Genomic DNA, 21,349 nt, shown 5'->3' with positions numbered 1-21,349 from the left:
ATCTAGCATTATTTTTGTGTGCTACTCATTAGGAGCACCCACTTCATGGAACAAAGCCATCCAACTGATTATCTAAGGGATATTGTGGCCCAGGGGCCATTCTAGTCCTCTGGACAACTACCACATCAGATAAGAATTATTTTCCTTGAGAAAACATCTGTGATATAACCCATCCCACAGTAGTCAGGAAGTTGGGTAGCATGAAGCTGAATCAGCATTAGGAGTCTGAACAGCTCAAATAATATGCATTGGATGTGCACACTGGAAAAAGTAACGGGTTTATTATGGGTAGAAGGGATGAAGGATGACCCCAGTCCTGCTGAAAATTGTCCTGCTAGCTACATCTATGAGAACCCTTGTACAAACATTTACCCAGGTACTGGATTTACACAGTGGTATGCCCAAAAATGAGATTTAAATGCTTGCACACATAAGAAGGAAGTTGCTGCTGTGCTAAGGCAGATGGACTGTGACAGCACTTTTGCCTTTCCAAGAACAAACCTAATATTAGTGATGATGAAGAATTTTTCTATCTTCCTGTCTTATTTTCCATTTTTTCTCCAATTTCAATAGCATAAATAATCTCCCAGATACTTAGCCTCATCTCTAGCTACACTGGGAAGGTGGAATTTATCTTCAGAAACGTATGACTATTGTTAATGGAGAATATGATTAATGGACAGAAGCATGCCCTTTTAGAGTATTTTAAGTGGCTGCTACAGGTTAAGATGAGAGACACCCTGCAAGTGCTCTCCAGTAGCTATAAAAGAAACCAGGATGACTAATTTGGGGGTAGATATCTTTAAGTACTGTGATGGCTGCATCACAGAGCTGTCTTTATTAGTTCAGATGTAAATCATTGTAATCCAACTTCTATCTCTAAGTTTCTTCGTAGCCTTGGATTGGGAGAGCACAGATGCTAAACTGGCATTTCATATAAACACATTGGATTGCTGTATGTATGCAATATGTATCCATAAGACAGAAAAGACAAAAGGTATTTCTTTAAGTTAGTTCTGTACCAGAGATACATACTGGAGCAATTAATATATTCTAGGATAATATTAGAGGGAATAATAATGCAACTGGGGTCATTAAACTCTTCTTTACACCTGCAGATGGAGAAACTGATTATTCCTTTGGATACTTTTGCTAGATTTAACCTCTGTTCTGCAGGGAGGTTTATCCTTTCTGTATGAGAAACAACACTGACTTGTGTTGCAGCGTGCTGGCTGCTGGATCAGCTGTCCCCAGATAACAATGTATAATTGCATACTGCCTACATGAGAACATCCTGTCGCCTGGTCTCCAAGAATAACTTCACTGCAGAGCTCATTGTTCTCCAGGGTCACTGCCAGTGAAGTCATGTGCTGCAGACCTCCAAGAAGAGGAACAGTGGTCCAAAAATCCACATTTAAAATTAAAAAAAACCCCCAAAAAACAAAACCCACAACAACAACAAAACAAACAAAAGGAAAAAAAAGTTTCCCCTAACCTCTTCTTCCCCCTCAAACCCAACCAAAAATACCCAAGCCAACAAAGCCCAGAAAAAGAGCCCCAGTGGTGAAAATTGCAAGGAACAAAAATTAAGCCTGCTAAAGTAAAGGAATTTTCTTTTCTTGACAACCTTAACACTCCCTTTATACTACAACTTGTAATCATATGATTACATGCTTTTTTTTTTACTCTGGGGCCTCTGACACATTTAATATGCAGCATAGATTATATTCTTTGATTTTCTTCTTGCTTGACATTTCCTAGGAGTTATTTCACACTGCTGATTATGAATTGTTTGCAAATGGTGGCAGTTGTAGGTGTCACAGCTGTAGAGGTTAAAGTCTTGCCTGACTGTAAAGAAATTCAGTATATATTTATGAGTGAGAAGACACTATAATTCATTTTTCTTTCCTGTCTTTTGGGAGGTCTTCCCTCTCACCCACAGTGCTGTAACACTGAGACAGTTACTACCTTAAATATTCTTTTAGAGTTGTTGTAACTAGAAAAATAAGGAACAAAGAAATAAAAAGGCACTTTCTGTGTATAAGAAAAGAAGTAAATGTTCTATTTGTAATGGAAAGCACAGATATAAAAGTATAAAAGCACAGAAATCTATTTTCTCATAATGGTAATTAATTTTAATTTTTCTCTATGTTTTTCATGGGCTCACATTGCTAATGAAATATATAATTGCCACAGTAGTATTTTATAAACATAGGCACATAGAAATGGACTTTTATCCTTTTTCTGAGTCCACAGTGAAATGGTTAGTTTTAGATTACTGGTTACTAGTGAATAGTGCTCATCATGCAGGTGTTACCTGAGTTGCAAGGTAAATACTATATGGTTTATATTATAAATTATTTTAAAAAATAGTATTTTCCTTAAGAAATAGAGTTTTATAAAGCTTAGATTTTTTTTAAACAGTTATTGTGCTGAGTAATGCAGTGTTGTAATAAGTTCATTTCAAATTCAGCAAAATGCATGAAATGAAAATTTGTAAATTTAGACTGGGTTTCCAAAAGTTGGATGTTACCAATTTTTCTGTCAGATCTGCTGGTAAATGGATTATGTTATCCTTTATATTAGAAGAGAATGATTGCTGGGAAGATGAAGCAGTTTGGTGTAGAATCAGAAAACAGCATGGCACACACACACATACAAGACAGCATCAGTCAGCCTGAGACAGGCCTCCTGCACGTTTCTTCCTGCAGCTTCTACCCAGCAGGTTTGCTCCATTTTGGAGATGACAGGGCCCACCATGGTGACAGTGAGCTGGCAGCAATTATATCTTCCAATAAAATTGCACCACGTTTTCATTTATATTGATGGCTCCCTCGTGTTCCTATGGTGGTGCCATTAAAGGTGTAAAATCATTTATTTTCTTCCTGCTATGCAATACTTCTCAAAATGTACTTTTTCAATAGTTCTCATCACTGTGGCACATACAATCCAAAACTTCTGAGAGCAAGGATTGTTTTCCTATTTCATCCCTTCTGATTGAAGAGATTAGACCATGACAATACCTCCTAGGTATTTTATTTTCTTACTTTGCCAATATTAACATTTTCTACCAATATTGCTATTTTTTCTGTTGTCATAACCAGTCAACATTAGGCATTTCTGGTAAGATATTTATTTCACTTATATTTCAGAGGGTATTAAAACTCAGTATTTTATGTTTTCCTAATGTGGACCTAACATTCATCTTTGTTAATATTGTCCTTAAAGAGGATATGCTATTTTTACCATTCACAAAAAACAGACTTAAAATATTGTCATCTGAATTTTTGAATATTCTATTTTGGAATCAACTTCACGTATTACATGCATGCATTAATTCATCCTTCTAGATTTTGTAATATTTAGAAAGGAAGGGTGACATTTGTCTCATATGACTTGAAGCATGCCCAAGTTAGATCTCTAAATCTAAATTAGGATGCTTTTTATACCCCCAGGAGAAAAGTAGGTGTCTGTGGATGTGAAGTGTCTGATGCTATTCCAGAAGCTAACATTATTATGCAGAGTTTATGTCATGGTTTAACCCCAGCTGGAATTGGAGCCTCACAGAGCCTCTCACTCACACAGCATTCCAGTGGGATGGGGCGCAGAGTTGGAAGGGTAAAAGGGAAAATTCATGTGCAGAGATAGGAAAAGCGAAAGTTTCACACACAAGCAAAGCAAAACAAAGAATTCATTCATCACTTCCCATGGGCAGGCAGGTGTTCAACCATCTCCAGGAAAACAGGGCTCCCTCGTTTGTAACAGTGGCTTGGTGTTGTGGTTTAACCCCAGCCAGAAACTGATTACCAGGCAGCTGCTCTGTCACTCACCCACCACTGGGTAAGCAAGAGAATCAGAAGAGTAAAATATAGAAAACTTGTTGATTGGGATAAAGACAGTTTAACAGGTAAATCAAAAGCCATGCATGCAAGCGAAACAAAACAAGGAATTAATTCACTGTTTCCCATGGACAGGTTTTCAGTCTTCTCCAGGAGAGCAGGGCTCCATCACGCATAACAGTGACTTGGGAAGGCAAACATCATCACTCCAAACATCCCCCCTTCCTTCTTCTTACCCCCTCACTTTTTATACTGAGCATGATTCCATATGGTCTGGGATATTCCTTTGCTCATTTGGGGTCACCTGTCCTGGCTGTGTCTCCTCCCAGCCTCCCATGCACCCCAACTCCCTCACCAGTGTGGCAGTATGGAAAGCAGAAAAGGCCTTGGCTCTGTGCAAGTCCTGCTGAGCAATAACAAAAACATCTCTATATTATCAGCCTTGTGTTCAGCACAGATTCAAAGCATAGCCCCATACAGCCATTGTGGGGAAAATTAACTCTACTCCAGCCAACACCAGCACACTTGGGAAGACAAAAGCCATCAGTCTGAACATCTTTCTTTTCTTTCTCCTTACCCGTGTTTTTTCCCGTATGCTATGGGATATCCCTGTGATCATTTGGGGTCAGCTGTCCTGGCTGTGTCCCCTGAACACTGCTTGTTCTCTCCCAGACTGCATGCTGCTGGGGCGGTGTCAGTAGCAGAACAGGTCTTGAGTCTGTGTAAGCCCTGCTCAGCAATGATGAAAACATTTATTATTATTAACATTATTTACAGCACAACACCAAATCACAGCCCTGTACCAGCTACTGTGGAAAAAAACCCAACAAAACAACAAAAGGCAAACCTCTGTGCCAGCTAAAATCAGGACAGGTAATTTCCTGTTTGTCTATTGTGAAAAACCTAGAGTGATTGGCTCAGAGATATTGGTGCCTTTATTGCCCAAGATAGAACCTGTAAACCACACCCTAAATTTCCTACATTCTATGCCAAAGATAAGTCTCTTGATTACTCTTGATTCTTGAATACTTCAAAAGTACATAAGGGGTCTCAACGTGGTCCTTTTCGGGACCCGTTCCAAACAGTTGAGGATGAGTTTGGAGGGGTTGGCTCTAAATTGCTTGTAGTATTTCTTTTCATGCTAAAAAAGATACACAGTTCAAGTTGTATCTTCTTTTAATTTTCAACTTTAAATTTCATTTTCTTTCATTTTCCTTTCATTGGTAGAGTCTCTTTTGATCTTTGTACTTCTTTTCCCCCTTTGGTAGCTATATAAGTCCTTTTATTCTCCTTTTCCCTTTTTGGACTATTCAGATTTAAGAGTCCTTGGATTCTTTTCCTACCACTCCTTCCTGTATATGTACTTTGAACTCTGAATAGCCCTTTTGAAGACACTCTGACCATTGCTTTGCCTTGTATCTCCTTCTCCTTTTTTTCCCCCCACAAATGAGTTTCTTTTGCAGTTTCCCCAGAAGTCCGGAATGTTTTTCTCTTTTTTTCGTTTTCTTTTTAAACATAAGCATTTATTCATATCCCATATTCAATATTTTATGTTTCCTAAAATGTTTCTGAAAGTGGAGTTGATTCCCTTACACCATTTTTCTCACTGAATTAATTTAATTAATTTCTTCCTGTATTGGATTCAAGTGTTTTGATTTCATAGTTTCAATGCCCCACCTCCCAACAGCTGAAACTTTGACCCAACTCTTCATCTTTAATTTTTGGAATTCACTCTATTTGTTTCACAATTTTGCATCTGTATGCACTATCTAGAGACTCGATCAACTAAAATGCAATCAGAGGTTTGCGCCTTCCCTGGCTGTGTTTCAGAGTACTAGCCTAAGGGGTATGCATGAAATTATTGCTGTAGGAGTTTTTTGGGTTTTTGTTGTTGTATTTTTGTAATTTTTTGTACGCTTACCTGAGATTTTTACCATTTAGTATTGTCACTCTCAAAATAATAAAATATGTACTTTGAAAGCATTATATAACATATTTTACACCTCGTGATTTTCTCTACTCTGCCTCTCCCATGCATACTGCATCCTGTCTTTTCAACACAAGGGAATTATCCCACTAAGTTTCAGTTAGTCTTTCCAGATCGTAATCTCCTTTATTTAGTACAGCACCTTCCAGTTGTTGCTTGTTTCCCCACACATTTGAGTCAGGCATTATATTCATGTTATCCTTCATCTTTTGCTTCAGAACAATTTTAGTTTCTCGCCTAATTTGTATGTTGGAAGTACAAGCCGGATTATCCAAATTAAGTGAAAGCTTTTCCTTTCCCTCCTTCTCCTGAAGGTTTGCAGCCTGCCTAACAGGCTCTGCCAGTTCTGAGCCCAAGAGGCTGGCAACCTGTCTGCATGAGGGGAGACAGTGTAAACCAAACAGTTGGCTGTGGCAGCAGGAGGCATTCCAGTGATCTGTGCACTCAAACCCTTCCAGCCTACCCCATCCGATCTTTCCTTGGTTGGCTTCCAGCATTTTACTTTCTTCACCCGTGCTTCACACAGGGAAGTCTTCTGCAAGTTTCTTATCAGCACAGTTCCTCATTGTGCAGATAAGATTTTCTTTTCCTTACTGTCTGAAGAAACAGTTTCTTGTATTTTATATAAATATACTTTATTGGTGTCATTTGTTTCTTTAGGGAATATGATGATTAGAACTTCTGGAGCATTACTCAATAAATCTAGCAACACCTTTGTTATGACAGTCCTTTTCATCCTGGCTCTCTATCATGTTTTGCTTATGTAATATTTTGAACTACTTTCCTTGTATGCAAATTAATCGGTTGGGATGGCTTATCCTCTCTGTCTTTCTGACAGGTCTCTTTCAGTGCTTGTGCTGCAGTCATATGTGGTTGGAACTCTTTCTTCATATTGAAAAAATAACACACCTGTTGCAGGTGTTAGCACTGTTTCCACAAATATTTCCCATCTGCTTTTCCTGTGGGCTTTCTTAGGATTTTTGGCACAAAGCTTTGCTTTTCTCCTCTACTATATGTGGGGTCTTAATTGCTTCTTCATTTTTTTTTTCCCTAGTAATTTCTTCTCTTGGTCTTTGTCCAGGCCCTGTTTCAGTCTGTCTTTCCCATTTGCACTTCATTTGGCTGTTCCCTTATCATTCATAGAATACATCTATTCCCCACTGGGTTTGTCCATGGAAAGGTCATGGACATAGTTTTGAGCAGCTGTTTCTTCCTGTTCTTCAGGCTGGTTTGCAATGTCACCGCCTTTTGCAATCTTTCTACATGAGCTGCACCCATCCTATAGCTGATTCCTGACACTGCCCAGTTTTCTGCCTTGGTTTGCCATACCACCCTTTGCCTGAGGTGATCCTAGCTACACACATGCATATGGCTGGAAATAGGAGAGGGGGAAAAGTGGGGGAAAACTAGACCTGTGTTTTCCTGAGGATGCAGCACAGTGGGAGACTCATCTTCCTGCTGCAGCCATCTGGGAGGCTGGTCACAGCTTTCTCTTAGCTTGGGCAGATTTTGCTGTCAAATGCTGGGAGATTTGTTATAACCATGGGTAATCAAAGAAAAGGAAAAGATCCTTGAGCTATGTGTGTATAATCCATACAGTCATCATAATACTTTGCTTTCAAATACTGTTTTCTGGACAGAAATCATGGTCTTATGGAAGAGGTACAGCCATTTGGTTTGAGGACAGACCACCCCATGCAATGTCATGGTTACAGAATCACGGGATGGCTGGAGTTGAAAGGAGCCTTTAATAGTTATTTAGTCCAACCCCTCTGAATGAGCATCGTTCCCCCATGCACCTGTGAAGAAACAGTAGGTTTTCTTGGGTCAATAAATGAAAAAGTAAGGAAAAAGCCCCAGGCACTGTTATTCCAGAGCCAGCAGGTTCCTTCTCTATATCATGCTCTGAGACATACCTCAACTGCTTTGCACTCCTGGAGGTGTTCAGGTGAGAGCAAAGAGCTGCTGCCTGCCTCCCTCTGGAACAGGCCCAGTCCTCTCTGCAAGGACTGTCATCCTTCTTGTACCCATGTATAAATTACCTTGCTCTAGGTAATATTCTCCATATGGCCATACTACTGCCACATGTAGCAGAGAATGGTAGAAATATAAGGAACTTCTCCCTGGTTCAAGGCTAATTAGGCTTGAGCAAGATTTATGGGAAGCAATTTTGGGGTTCCTAGGGTACCTCTTTGCATAAGTGGGTTATGGGGTCTTCCATAGAAAGTGCATATAGGTCACAGAGGCTCTGAATCCTACTTTTTGCCCTCCAGATTCTTTGATGTGAACTTGCTGGCATTGACTCCCTTCAGGCATGAATTCCTCACCAGAAGTCATGACGTGGGTTAAAAGCACTTTGTTTAAGGGAGATCTGAGCCCATTTCCATGCAAAGCAGGTTTCCTAAGGAGACAAAGGTGTTTAGCCTTGTTCTCTGTATAGGGTGTTAATCAGAATATAATTTTCTAAAAACGCTATCTAATTTTGCTATCTTGTATTGTTGTCTTCTGTTGATACTCTGCTCTGTGGATGATATGCATTTTTATTTCATCATATTTTTTTCCTCATCTTATGGAATGGCATCGCATATTTTACAGGCCTCTCAAAGATCAGGTTGCTGAGTAAGAGTTACTAAAAAGAATATAGCAGACATTTTAGAAGATATTTTTGTCATTTTGTCAAAATAGGCCACAATCAAACATATTTATATTAGGTCAAAATAACATTAAAATTGGGGAGAGGGTAATTTTGCAGTCTGCTAGTAATTTTCCATTCTGAAGAAGCAGACTAAGTTTTGTTCAAAACAACTCAATCTCTGCTCTCCTCACTAATGTACATAGAGTGTTTGATATTGCATTTCATTGTGTAAACTTTGCTTTAATGCTTCTCATTACTTCTGCTCAAGTAACCCTGAATAAATGTAGTGTCTGGCACAAGATGCTGTTCCTATGGCATTGTTTCAAAACTAGTGCCTTTGTGTTGCACAAGATGGATCTCTCAGTGACATGGCAGAGCCTCCACTTTAAATCTTCAATTTAGGAAAGCTGTTCCATCTAACAAAAGCCCGACATCCTCCATGAACTTCTAGATCCCTACCCCAGGGCATCAAGCCAGCAATGAAGGATTAAGACCTAGTTATGAAAAGGTCTTGAACTGAACAGGAAGAAGAAAGTTTTGGTTTAGGGACTATATATGGAGAGCATTAGCAAAAGGTCTTTAGTCCTGTCTGTTTGCAATCTAAAATCATTGTGAAAATGCTTTCTTTACTTTGCTGGCATGGGCAATCAGAGAAGCAGGAGTGAAGGAAGGAAATGAGAGACTATCTAATTATGCTTCTATAAATGTCCTCCAATACCTTGCTAATGTGGCTGGTATTTCTTTCAACTTTTTCAAAACTGAAGTAGACAAATGTGGCACTTGTCCAGCTGAAATGAGAAACTAACATGCACAAGGTTTGGCCAGAAGGCTCCAGGAAATCTTTACTTTAAGTGTGCAGCCATACTGCATCGTTTGCTGCATCAACAGCAACCAACAGAAATGACAGCTGAAGCTGTCTGTAACATAGCACTGTCTTCAAGGCTCTAGAATCTCAAAGAAATCCTTCATTAGACTCCATTGTATCTATCCTAGGGATGATATATTATAACCACTTCCCACCATTAGCAATATTTGGGCAGATGGTACAAATTGCCATTGTGTGCTAAATAAAAGAAGGGAGGGAAGTAGAGTTTTGGATACTTTATTGTAGACACTGCTTAACTATTGGCTCAGTCCCAGGCTCTTGGATGATCTCTCCAAATAACTGTTTCTGAGTCAATATGTGGCAGATTTCTGGGTCTAATTTTTTCCAGGGACTATCTCCAGAAACATTCACATTTTGTTTTGCTCTCTGGCCCTGTTTTATTTATCAGTATAGACATAGCCATTGGGTTTGGGTTGGCACGTGATATTATGAGACTTTTCATGACAATTCTATTTCTCAGTGACTTCACCTCATCAAACGTCAGCTTCAAAATCTAGCCTGTCCAAATTTCCATCTGCCCTGTTATATTTCCTCCATCCGGCACATCCAAAGCTCCAAACGTCTGCGATCTTCTGTTTTATAGAAATGATAAATTCTGTTCTTGGTTTTTTTTTGGGGTTTGTGGGGGTTTTAGTATTACCTATGCTTTGATTTTGTTTTTGTCATTGTTTGAAATTTTGATCTGAACAAAAAAAAAAAAACCAACAGATTTAAGTTCCTTTTCATACTTCTTTTTCATGTCTGTAGGATTTTTTCACTAGCATGGCTTAGCCAGTACAAGTATGTGCAGAAGAAAAAGTTTCAAATGTATTTCAATACCTTGCCTTATACTAATTTCTATTAGAAACCTAAAATGCAATAATTATGGTTTTCAACTTAAGATGTAGGAATTTTACAGCATCCAAACAAATTTGATTTAGAGGCAGAGCATACATCTCAAAGTTTAAGATTATTTTATTTCTTTTTAAGGCAAGTTGAGAAACACATCTTTAATGGATGTAATTGTGCTTTGTGAAGGTCTGGAAAGTGGCCTAGTAAGCTCTTGCAATCAGTGATCTTAAAATTATGCATTGGCATAAGAAAATATGTATTATTGTGAGAAACATAAATATTGATGTGGGGTCTATGTAATGGACAGGATAGTTTCCATAGTTCTTTTGGGAAAGGAAAAGTACACATGGTAGCACTACCTGTTTGTGTAGTCATTCATGGCACTGGGATATACAATGGAAAGTATTACAGGTATTATCACCCTTACAATGTTTTAGGAAAATTACTTTCTCCAGAATTTCAGAATGTCTTTGCTTGAAATTACACATATTTTCCTTCAGAAAGGGGGGAATGTTTGTCCACTACAGAGAGGATAACGCTACTCAGTCCATTCAAACCAGGCTTTGAGCAGCATCTCTTTATTTTTGGTATACTATGGCTGTAGGACTTAACCTGTCTCTTACAGTCATACTTAGTCTAAGGTTCAACTGCTTTTTTTTGAAGTTTACCATTCTTTGTATTTCCTACTGACCTTTTCAAATGTTTTGTTATCTAATGTGCATAGATCCTTTTCATTTTTGTACTTAGATGGTAATCAGGAATTAATTTGTACCTGTGATAGCAGAAAAGGTTTTCTTACTGACACTTATGAGCACATGCTGGACAGTAAATATTATGAGGAACATTTTTGAGCTGCAAATGCTCTTCAGAAGCAAGTACACAGCAATCACAAATATATTCACCAACAATCCACCAAAGCTCTTTTGAACATCATGGCAAATCTCTTGCTTTAGTGTAAGTGGGAGGAGTGACCTATTCTTTTGTGCAAAAGAATTGAACTTTGGTCAAATTATCCATTATTTTGGTTTTGAGTTTTTTGACTTCAGAGAATATTTAGGGCATGTTGAGAAATAAACCCTTTTTGACAAAGGTGCTGCACAGCAAATCATATCCTTCAGGATTTCACACTCAAGAATTTTTTTTTGTAGCTGTATTTTACTAGATTAATCATTTGTATCAAACAATTACCTACCTAAGAAGAAGTATGTGGAGGGATGTGACAGGTTCAAGAGTATTTAATTAAAATATATAAGAAGATATCAAAATCATAGCTCTGGGATTAATAATTGATAGAAATTAATGTATTTCACACGTTTGTATTCATGGTACTTCCAACCCCAGAATCAGTGTTTCTGCAAGCCATCAACCTTATAAAGTAATGTAAAGGCTGCAATTCAGTTGATAACACTAGCTATCAATTGATCCAAAAGTCTGAACATTTTTTTGCATAAAGTTTTTATTTTAAAAAGGGCTGGCATTGTGCAGTGTTGACAGCACAACATGAAAACTCCTGCTGAGCTTGTCTATACACGTTTTGTTATGGCTGAGCATAAAATTCTTTGCTATGCAACTGAATGAATATCAAAAGAGAATATGAATACATGTTGCAGAGAAATGAAGTGGTTTTGAAAGGACTTTCCTCCGAGTGAAAGAAAAACAAAGCAAGATTGCCTAAGAATCCACAAGCTGGTTTTATTTTTTCCTACCTTGGGTGGCTCTGAGGTTTGACTGGGTTCCAGTTAACAAATTAGGTCATTGATATGTTGCTTCTGCATATGGAATAATTCTTGATAACTCTATGGTCTGTCCACACATGTGAGGCTAATCTCAATTTCCATCATCCTTCTTTTTCATTTGAGGAAAGAGGTTTTACTGTCAAAACAAAATCTACTGATGCAGATTTCACCCCCTACCTCCCTCACCCTCACCAAATAAGAACAAATGAAAAGGAAAGAGCTTGTCAGAAGTTATTTCATTTCAAACCACCTCTCATCAAAAAGAATAATAAATAAACCTGAAAACTGACTCTCAATCCTCTTAGGCCTGTTATGTTTCAGTTAGAGGAAAAGGACACAGTGTAATTTTCAGTGACAGGTAGGTAAAAAAACATTTCAGAAATTTAAAGAGGTAACCACAATGTGTTAAAGTAAATGTATATATATATTATAAGAATATGCTTATTTCATGGGCCTGGGTTCTCTTGGAGTATGGAGAACTAAATGCAAAGCTCCAAACTGCTACTGTTAGGACCAGGTAGTGATTTAGAATGAGGCAGTGATTGACACATATTTTGCGCAAGATGACTTAGCAGGAACTTAGCTTCCTCCCCCTGCTTTTCAATTTTTAGCATCTACGAGTTTGCCAAATGGTGTGCACTGATGCTGTCTACATTTGGCCCCCTTCTGGATCTCCTCCTTTCCCGAGTGTTCCCAGCTTCTCATGTGTTCAGCAGATTTCCAGCCCCCACCAGCGGCACCGCACAGCCCGTGCCTCCTCACGGCCACCTGGCAGGGAGACAGGCTGGCTCCCATTTCCATCTCCTGCTCCTCCTCTCCCACCCGGACTGACCAGCAAAACAGGCAGAGGAGGAGAGGGAAGGGGAAGTGGTGGCTGGCAACAGTTCCTGTAGGAAGGTCAATAAAAGGCTGAGAGTTGGGAAAGAAGGGATTTAAGAGCTGACTGGGCTGTGGTGGTGTGTAGGGAGGAGGGAGTTTGCGATGACTTGGAGAAATGCAAGAGAAGAGGGGGAAGTGAATTTGGCCACAGGAAGACTGAGTGTGCAGTAGGGAGGATGAACCACAGGAATGGGGACTTTGGAAACATAGCGAAGGCAAGATGATTGATGATAATAACTGATAATTTAAGGAGAAGGAGGCACAGGAATAGGAGAGCAGAATAAGACAAGATACTAGGATTTTTTATAACCTGTCATATGAGATAGCCCCTTCCATGCTAATCAAGAATTTCGATATAGTAATTCTTGTTTGAATGTCATGTATTGATAAGTATGTTCCCTGTAAATTATAAATTAGGTATGTCAAATGGGAATAGAAGGTACCTTGCAATGGAAAAACTCAGATAAGTTGTACACTGCAATACACATTAGAGTGTGTACAAACAGCATATTTCCATACGCTCTTTTTAAAAAAACTGTCCTTTCAAATCTTTTTCTCATGTAGATGTTGTCAGTTTTTGTACCATACTTTATCTTAAGCATGTACTTTCAGAAGAACAAACATTATTTCTTTGCAGCCAAACAAAGGATTGCCAAAGAGAACATTGAAGAACTGAATGCTTTGTTGCAAGTCAGTACATGTATCTATATATTTATGCATAAATATTTATATTTTGGCAAATTATAGGCTTCTGTGAGAGCGGTGTATAGAAGACTGAATGATAATTCAGGCTTGTTTTAGCCTTTGAAACATGACTTTATTGGACTGGTATTTATAGACAAAGCACACATCAAATGATTAGTTCCTTTTTTGTTTATAATCATTATTATTACATCTTCAGAGCAGTTATTCCTTAACAATCCTATCTCAAATTAACCCCTGATTGTCTGCAATAGTTCTTTGGCTCTGTTCCTAACTATGTAAACCTTTCCAAGATACATGTGCTATAGTAAGGATGACACTCTACCAATCTGGGTGCAAGTTAGTGCCAATAAAACCAGAGATCTCTCCTTATTTTGACACAGTAGACAGAGCATGGGTGACCTTGGAGAAGCAACTGAACAAACAGTGAGTTTTTCTAGTTTGGCTGTACTGTGTTGCATTAAGAAACTACCACCCCTAAGAGCTCATTTCTAGCCTCCCTATTGTATTTATTTGTCTAGAGAATTTGAGATTTATTGATCTAGAACAAAAAAAAATTGCATGATGATTTAGTGTACTCACCAGAGGATGGGTGTGCTCACATCCTGTCTCTCTTTAAGGCTTGTTTATACAAAGAGTAGAAAAATGTATACTCACAGCAACAGCAATTTCCGCTTCTACATATTGGGGCTAGACTGCAGTTTATTCTCAGAAATAGTAATGGTTTTGTCATCCGGTTTAGTTTCACTAAATCTTCCCATTTTTGGAAAATCAGGAAAAGATACTCATCAGCCTTGCTATTTTTGGTTTATTTATTGTTGTTTTGTCCTATAAGAACATTCTTTAATGCAGTTGTAGATGTTTTTTGAAGGGGCTGCAAGTTACTCAGAATTTATTGTCCAGTGTGTCTGCATGAAAGAGCATTTTTACCTTCATTAATGAAGTCACAATGCAAGCTTGTGGTGTTAATGTGCAAGGAAACAAAGCATTTCTTCTGATGCTGAATAAATACATTTTGGCCAAAAGATCTTTCCTGGGAATCCATACAAAATTATAGACATGCTGTGCAAGTTTTTTATAAATGAATAGTGAAGGTATTTTTTGCCGTGACATTTGTGCAAATGGAACTGAACGAACCACGGAGACGCTTTATCCTCCACGTACTCTGTCTCAGAAGGGTGTGTTACTCTTCTCACTGCAGCTCTGCATTGTCTCGTCCCTCCAGGGACACAGCTGATACCAATCTCTCACCTTGTGCTGCAGTCAGACAGAAGCTTTATTAATAATGACAATGGCACATCCTTTGCAGCGTCTTCCTGCTTCACTTGGAGCCTTCTTAGATGTTATCTTCATTGTTTCATAGTAGCTATAAATACAAAACTATTTACAATGAATTGTTTCCAAACAATTAATTACTGAACTATGAACTAAGTTTATATTGGCTTTGTTACTCCCAGACTCAAAACTGAGAGCTGAATCAGTTAGATAAATGCAATTCTTCATATTTAGGACACAAAATATATCTGATCTATCATCATGGAGTCATTTTCATGTGCAAAATATGAGATAGCATCTTGGACAAATGTGGCCCTGGATAGTTTCAGGTTGGAATACAAGCACTAACTAGAAAAACCAAAATACTTCAATTTTTCATTTGGTGATTTTATTTATAATTCTAAATCTGTAATAACTAACATACATGCTACATCTTTTCTTGTTTGTAAGTCTCAAGGGAGTCTAGAAGTGGATAACACTAAACATATCAGAAAATGGTGGTGCCAGAGATTACTCTACATGCCCAAGTGACATTGCTCTTCAGAAATGGACTGTCAAAATTAGGTCTTTAACTGCTGAGACAGGAAAGTTTGACCTCTTTGGTTGTTTTCAAGTGATGCTGTTGGAGTTTTTTGGTCACAGGCCTCAACAAAAAGACTAAATATCTTAGTATCAGATATGAATGAATACAATTAGGTAAAATATATATTTAACTTAATAAGGTCTTCTCTTCAATTTACTCAGAACTAGAAGCAAAAGCTCTCTGAATATTTGGAAAGGATCAAGTTTAATGGATTGATTTTTAATTCTGTATCACAGAGTTTATAAATTTGACTAGCACTTAACTAATGACCAAAATTGTCAGTGGTATATTCCTTTCTGTAGCTCAGATAGCAAATAGAAACTTTGTTCTGTGAAAATTGTATATAATTCTGGACTGTACATACTCTGTTATTGTTCCTTTTTATAAAAAAAAAGTGAGAAATATGGTATTCTACAAAATATGGTATACTGCAAAATGTGGTATACCACAAAGTAATAAGTCAAGCTTTCCAGATGAATTTGAACAGCAAAAAGGTTTAGTGGAAAGGATATTTGTGTGTAAAATCATGTGCAAGGACTGTACTCGGTAAGTACTAGGATATTCCTAGTACTCTATCAAAGTGAGTTTTCATGTGATGCCCAGTCCATGTAAAAAAAAGTGGTTTCTTCATTATGTGACGTAATGGAGACTGATGTTTTTGCTTCTGTCATGGTAGTGCTACTGATCTACTTTGGTTATTCTGAGAAGCATTTTATTCACCATTAAAATGGGAATGCAAACATGGGGAGGAAAAGCCTGAAGTTGGGCACTGCAGCAGAGTCAGACTGGCACAGAAAATGAAGCGCTCAGGCAATGGTGATCCCTGACACTTTGTGCAAGCCTAGAAGCCTTTCCTTGCTAGTCATAATGGGATTTTCCCCCCCCTCTTTAATTCCTGTGTAGCACATTCATATAAACAGGAGGTTGAGGAGAAAGGGATTCAGGAGATGGAGCCAACCCAGAGGAGCTATCAGGAGACAAAAGAGAGGATGGAATTCCCCAGAACTCCACCTCTTACTCCTTCCATAGACATGCAGCTTTCTGTCTCTTCTTTTGGGAGGCAGGTTGCCAGGGGTAAGGCAATAGTAATTCTACTGCCACTGTGGATGCAAAGAATTGTGTTTCTTGCTTTCACCATGGGAAGGTAAAACTAACCTTCAGTCAAACACTACGGTTCAATATTTGATAGAGGATTTTAAGCAAAAGGGTTTTAGCAGGATCCAGTGATTTTGAGACTGAGAAATATACCCCAAAGTACCAAGCAGCCTTTCATGAAGACAGTACAAAATGTTACTCAGAGCTTCTGTAAGAGGTACAGAAAACCCTTCAGAAAATATCCTTTCTTTCAGCCTCAAACCTTTGGGATCATGAGCCAGGGCATGTTAAAGAAACGGCTAACCTCAAACTGCTGAGGGGTAAAGTCAGGCAACTTAGGATTTACACATGAGGAAATGATGTCATGCAGCACAGGAGATATATCCTAACCATGATTGTCTGCATCAGACCCTTCTCTTGAAAACACCAGCATCACCAGCACTTCTTTTAGTTCCTTGAGAAATATTATTGACTCCACAGTGTCAGCCAGAGAGAAACAGAAATCCAATTTCCTGTTCCAAGATGAGGAGCAGTGGTTCAAATGCATTAAGCTCTTGCCTAGATTGTATCTTGCCAAAAACTTAAGATTAATTATTAATTCTTCCTCGTTAAGTGCAGAATATGTGCTTGGTGGTCTGGAAAGCCAGAACTTACAACTAATTGCTTTGAATTTCCATACCTGACCCTTCACAGCCATGCTTTCCTATCCCATTGAAATTCTGTTTGAATGAACAAGGTAATTTCAAAGACAAACAATTTACATAGAAAGATTCTGGTGGATATAAATATTTAAATTAGAGTTGTCTCAACTGGATATAGAGAAGAGAACTGACATGAATATACCTGCAAAAACCAGTGAATGGAAACATAGGAAAGTAACTCTGTAGTTGTATATTCATTGTGTTCATAAAGTCAGTTCCTGGTTATAATCATTATACTTTGATTGTTATTTCTGGTTTGTGGGAATAAAGAGAAACTAAATTTTAACAATAGAGTTTGGAAAGAAAATGAGACATCTGCGGTCTTGTTGGGATCTGCGTAAAGCCAGTAGTGCATTTTCCATTAACTTGAATTTAATAGGATCTAAATTTGATTTAATTTAATTCTCAGTTTTCTTTAATGCATTTTATAATGTTGTTTAAAGAGGCTCCAAATTTGAGATGATAAAACATTTCCAAATACGATGCAACTAAAATTCAAGTAATACTTATCCCTAGAGGTATGTTACAGTGGTTGAGAGAGATGTCAAGAGAAACAGCTCTCAAAGCTTGCTGGTATTTAGAATGGCTTGTTGATGTGGCTGCTGTGGCTATTCTGGAGCTGCAGCTAAACAGGTATTTCATTGGCAAAGCTTATACTCATTTTCCAGACACAGGAAGTCATGCTAGAAGAAGATTTTTTTGGCATTGTTAGTCAATAACCATTAAGCATTTCTGATCCTTGTTTTGTGTGACTCATTTGATGAAGTTCCTGTCTCACCTGCCACTCTGCAGCCTCTGTGACACAGGTATCCCTGAGAATGTGAGAGAGGACCCTGAGTGCTGGTAGTTACATGGAAAGAGAATCTGATGGAGTTTTGCAGTAGGCTGCAATAGGAGAAGTGTAGCTGCTGTGAGCTGCGATGTCTTTTCTGACTGAAATAGAGTATTCAGAAAAGTGTGCTGAATATACTCATGTCACTGCTCATATGTGCTGCAATTACTTCTTGGTTGTGATGTCTTAAAATAGCAGGGAAATGTGATCCATATCCCTGTCATTCTGCATGCATACATTTTGCAATATGGTAAGAGGGAGAATGCAAGCCCACTGGAACTTGGTATATTAATCTTGGTTCATTTTTTTTTTGCTATTTCTGTATAGAGGGTATAAATTTGGAAGAAAAAGTGCCTGAAAAACCTGTTCTTAAGCTGTAATAATGTGGTAGTGGTAAAACTATTTTGCCTGCTCCTTTTAAAGGAATGCTTTGTTTTAGAACATCATCAACTGAGGGCATGTTTCTAATGCAATTTTTTATCCATTTATTTTTTGGGGGACTGCAACTTATGTTTTTTCTCTTCCACTTTTTAATATTTTGGTCTCTGGTGAATACACATACAAAAACTTCCTTCCTTTAGTTAGAGTCCACAAATGAGGAGCTTTTCTCTCTCTGATTGCCGATTAGCCTGCCAAGAAACAAACTCTAACTGGAGAACATCACTTTAATTTATTTATGGGATACAGATGACAAGGAAGTCTGTCCTCTTCTCAGGCTTTTTGGAAAGCTTTGGGCTGACCCAGCCCAACAGAGTTCATATGGCAAAGGCAAACTATGCCAGGAACCAAAGCCAATAGTCCCTGCAAACCTCTGAACCAAAACATTCCTTTAGTGCTTGAATTTCCCTATAATTTGTGTAGATTCCCTTTTTGTCAATGAGGCTTGCAGTGGATAACTAGCTTAGTGCAATCAGACTAAACAACTGTGCTATTCATTCAGCAATTAGATGATAGCAGTAATGCATGCTTTATGGTTTCCGTTCTTCATTCTTTCCTTTCTTTTAAAGCCCTTGGAGACAAACCCTGAGATGTTTGGCAAAGTGGAGGCTCTTGCTGAAAGATATCTTTTTTTTTTCCCCCTTTAGTGTTGTCAATAAGTTATATTCTCAGAAGCAGAACAGCAGATCTACATAGGAAGAAGTTATCAGCTGGAGAAAAAGCAACTCTACAGTTATTTATATACATGAACATTCGCTTTCATCTATTTAAATGCTGGAGGAGGAACTTTTTCTTAATCACCATCAGCATATGGCTTAATTTAGAATAAAAAAAGGATATTTTGAATGGAAATATTTTAGCAAAAATAAAGTAAGGTATGTTTACTCTATAAATTACTTGGGAAGGGCGTACTGCTAAAAGTGGAGAATTTTGCTTTTGTTGCAGAAGATAAATCCTTGTGAAAGGGTAGGTTTCAATGCTTCAGCTTTCAGTTAGAAATTTAAGCTTTGGCCAAAGTCAGCTGTAATTTTTACTCTTTCCTTGCTGCACATAATTCTCTGTGTTTGAAAAAAAAGGGATATATATGTGTGGTTAACTAAATGATATTGTTAGTGATACTATTAACTAAGAGACAAAGTTTACCTTTGTGTGCATTAAAAAAACCCCCAAACTTTAACCATGTCAGTATAAATATTGTACTGTTTAGAAAATATTTTCTTCATATAGTTGGAAAGTAAATGGTTGCTTAACTACTACCTTTGCAATTTTTTATTCTGTCAATTCTTCCTTTGTTTTACATCAGCTTCTGTGTGACGTCAGAAAGATGAAATAAATTCCCTCTACTGTAATTTCCTTATTTAAGGGCTAATCCAAACCCCACCAAACTCAATGGGCACTGAGAGATTAAGTACGGGCAGATTTAGCTGTTGTGGCTTAAAACATTACAGCATCCAGAAGCCTTTGCTATCTCCTTTCAGAGGATTACTTCCCCAACCAGAGGCAAGGAAGGATAGGATATGAGCCATGTGTCAGTCGCTATGGTTTGCTGTACAGAATACTAGATTAAATTGCAATGAAGGTATGTGCTCCTTAATAAACTGAGCTGTAAATGTGACAGTTGAGGCACAGATTCATATCCTGTTCTGTTGTTCTGCAATATTGGCGATGACCCAAGACAGATGACCAAGTCAGAAACATAGGGTTTTTGACTTGGTCATCTCCTCTAGCGATAAACAGGAAAGATATCTGCCAGAATTCTGAAAATCCTACCTGCACACCTCAGGAATGCTAGGAAATGCTGATTTCTTTAAACTGCTTGAAGATCCTGATAAAAGGCAATGAATAACAATAAAGAATAATTGTACATCTCAAGGGAGAAGTGGTTGCATTTAATTTTGAAATGCTGAAAGGAAAAGACATGGATAAAAGGACTCTCCAGCTGACTCCAAGTACATTGGATTTCTATTCAGACCACTTCATTTGGTTTCCAAACATGCTGTTGTGAAACACCTTTCAGCATAAGGATAGTCAGTTTTCTCACAATGACAATCAGTCATGACAGTATGAATGTTTTTGGGGACTTGAAATGGAAATAGAGAAAGATAGAGTAATGAGAAGCTAAAGGGCAGCTGGCATTCCAGCATGGTTTGTTTAACCACTGAGTTGAAATACCTTCTTAATGTTGGGACACTCCTCGGAAGCTGCTCTAGTGCCTCTCTAATCACCCACTTGAGCTCAGTGAGCTCAAGGTCACTCCACCTTTTTTAGATATTTAGCTGAAGTTCTCATGATTAGAATCTTGTTGCTCTGCGTTTCCTGTCTTGTCAGTAGCAAAGGACAGATGTTCAGAATTAACTGGCTTTCTCTCCATGGCGAGTGTTTGAAGAAGGAGAAAGAAGTGACAAGACAAGAGGAAATGGCCTCAAGCTGTGTCAGAGGAAGTTTAGACTGGATATTAGAAAAAGTTTCTTCAGTGAAAGGTGGTTAGGCATTTGAACAGCATACTCAGGAAACTGGAGGAAGTGTTTGAAAAATGTGTGTCTGGGGCATTTGGTAGCATAGCTTAGAGGTGAACATGGTGGTGCTGGTTTACGGTGGGATTTGATGGTCTTAGCGAGCATTTCCAACTTTAATATTTCTATGCAGAGTGGGGAACTGGGCTGTGGTTTGCCTTTTCTCTACTGACACCTTAAAACAGCCTTATTGTTACAACAGACAAATTTAAGCACTGTCTTGCCAAAGGCAGAATAGTTCAGAGTTTTTGTTTCCAAGTCAAAAGCTGCAAATTCTTCTTATTACTTTTACTTTAGTTGGACCAAATGTAATGTGATACTGGTAAGAGTAGCAGGGCATAATGTGAATGGTACCAAATTACAGAGGGCCAACAGTATAGGATCAATACCATATTGGTTTAGATGTTACCAAAAAAA

This window comes from Melospiza georgiana, chromosome 2 (assembly GCF_028018845.1).
Source record: "Melospiza georgiana isolate bMelGeo1 chromosome 2, bMelGeo1.pri, whole genome shotgun sequence".
Classification (NCBI taxonomy): domain Eukaryota; kingdom Metazoa; phylum Chordata; class Aves; order Passeriformes; family Passerellidae; genus Melospiza; species Melospiza georgiana.
This window is presented reverse-complemented; position numbering follows the sequence as displayed.